Here is a 2,729-nt window from a genome sequence, read left to right as displayed (position 1 = left end):
AGGACAAACTGACATGAATGATGGAACTTTGGTGTATGTGTGTATTTGCTTATAGTTTAACCTCTTTAAAAAAAAAATGTAAGATGTTTTACAATTATTTAAATAAATAAACTTGTAACTTATTGTATGTAGAGGTAGAAATTAAAACCCTTTTTTGGATTTTTTCCTCCAGCTGTACAATGAAGAAAGATGATGCAAAAATGTAGTGATAAGTTCGAGATATTATTATTACTGCTGCAACTGCTCCTCACTTTTTCCCCCCCTCTTACTGAATTCATGTGCAAGGATGTATAGGATTCTTTCTGATGAACAAAAACCATCACAGACTTTTCCAGGCGTTGTGATTTTAATCCATGTATGAATTTTTCCCCCCTCCTCGTCTTCCCCTCCCTCCCCCCTCGCGATTTTTTTGTCTCAATTAAAAATATTCAGGTACTGAGATGAACTGCTAAAAAGTCTCAAAGCCCCAACTGGCACTTTGGGATTTGAATGGATCGGGTTTTTTCATGAGGTACTGAGATTATTTTAGAGATTCAGTGTATGAATTTAGGAGGGAAAGGGTTCTCCGGGGTTTTCCATGTAGTTAGAACACCTTAAGTTCAGTTATACTTCATATTAAAGGGTGCATTTATCAAGGGTGAATATGTATTTGAATAATATATGCACTTTTATCCTGAGTCATTAAAAATGGTAAGTATTTTCCAGTTATATATTGAAGTTCATAGAGGTAATCGATTGCTTTGGATTTTTCTGCATTTTAGGGTTAAAAAAAAAAAAACAAGTTTAGTTCTCCTTTGCATCTCCTCTCCTGAAATTGGAAGGTGAGAACCAGTCTGCTAAAATAAATCACTGCTTATCTGACTAAACCACTCAGAAGCACTGGATTGTTGGAAAGCCATTTTTAGTGGAGGAAAAAAAATGAGTTCCACTGCAGAGACCCCACCAAAACCCCCCGGTTCCCATGGAGAGCTGTCCCTATGGAAATGCCTGGATGTTAATAAATAAATCTTCATATGGCCCCTCGAACCTGTACTTGTCCATGTGCCCAGGAGTTTTAGGGATGGGTGAGGAAAACTGTGTCCTTGGTGATCCTTAGCTGTGGTAGAAGATGTTCTGGACGTGGGGTGGTGGAGCTGGGACAACTCCCACTTTTCCCAGCTGATGGGAGAAATGTACTTAATGGATTTAAATGGATTTAGGAAGCACAAGGATGTGTTTCTTAAGCAGGGCAGAAGAGACAAACTGGGCTGCTCTGCTCCTTCCTGAAGATGTTCCACTTGTTGGGAAGGAATTTTCTATCCCTGGCTGGGTTGGGAGGTTTGGTGGGGTCTTCCTGAGGTGCCTTCTCAGTGCTGTTTATTCCATTTTAAAAGGGGGCAGCAGGTTTATTGTCTTCTAAAACTCAAGGCCTGGTCTATGATATCAGATTAGAAGTGATTTTAGGGAGGTTTGGTGGGAATAATGTGTTTTTAAGCAGCATGAACACAGTTAGGGGCTTCCAGCCAGGCTGCACCAAGTGTCTGCACTCCAGAAAAAAGATGAAATAAAAGAATTTCAGCTTTCTGATTGACACTGTGGGTTCTTTGTGCCATCAAGGATGGGGCAACCAGCAACCCCAAAGCCAAGTGATCCCTGGAATATGAAGGAATCCCAGGTGTTGGGAAGCCTGGAGCTGTCACTGCAGGTTGACCTTTGATAGCACAGGGTCTGACCTGCTCGTGGATGTTCAGAACAGCAAAACAGCCACAAAAACCCCTCCAAACTCCCAAAATATTTCATACATTCATAGGTGCCAACATCCCAGTGAGACTGGGAGGTCTGAATTCATGTTTGGGATTGGGCATAAAACCCAGATTGAGGGTTAGTAGAACTGGGATTAAACCTCCCATAAATTTCAGTGAAAACTACACTGAGCCCTAAATTTAAAAAAATTATCTTGGATCAGGCTCATTTTTATATTTTGACCTACTAAAACACCCCAAACAGCTCCAAAGCATTACAATGTTGGATTTTTCCCCCCCCTGCCCTACTCTGCACGGGCTACTTTTAAAATTTATCATCAAACAGATTCAAAATTCCAAGTCCAACAAACATTCCAGACCAACAGAAATTTCTAGACCCCCTGCTCCTTTTTTTTTTTTAACAAATAAGATTTCCATTACAAAATCTCAGTTAGAAAGACTTCCAATTTAAAAAAATTGAGATATTTCATGGCAAAAAACCCTCTTTTGTTCATCGTCCAGCCTTTCTTTTTTGATCATTGCTTAGTCAGCATGTGAAAAAAAGATCCACCACATCACTGAAGGCTTGGGAAGATTCAGGGGGAAAAATTTACAGGCTGGCAATAAAAAAAAAAAAACCAAAACAAAACAAGGAAAGTTCCTGAAACATTCCACATTCCTGTCACACTCCAGTTGGTTTTATGAGCTCTGTCCAGTTGCTCGAGTTGCCACAGGGGGAAAAGAAAACCTCCCTAGGAAGCTGCTCCAAGTTTTTGCAGGAAGAGACACGAGTGTTGATGCAAACATGGAAAAATGGCTTCTCCTGGTTTGATCTGAGCCAAAAAAAGGTGAAAATAATTAAATATAGGAATGATTTAGAGCGTGAGTTTTGCTCAGGACTGGAAATCGTGGTGCTGGAGGTGATGGAGGGGAGAACTCACTGGGAGCTTCCCAGAGAAAAAGGTGTGTAAATAAATCAATCCAATCCTCAGCCATGAAAGGAGGACT

The sequence above is a fragment of the Pipra filicauda genome, unplaced genomic scaffold (assembly GCF_003945595.2).
Source record: "Pipra filicauda isolate LSUMZ 115617 unplaced genomic scaffold, ASM394559v2 scaffold498_size1627759_pilon, whole genome shotgun sequence".
NCBI lineage: Eukaryota > Metazoa > Chordata > Aves > Passeriformes > Pipridae > Pipra > Pipra filicauda.
Note: the sequence above shows the minus strand (reverse complement) of the source record.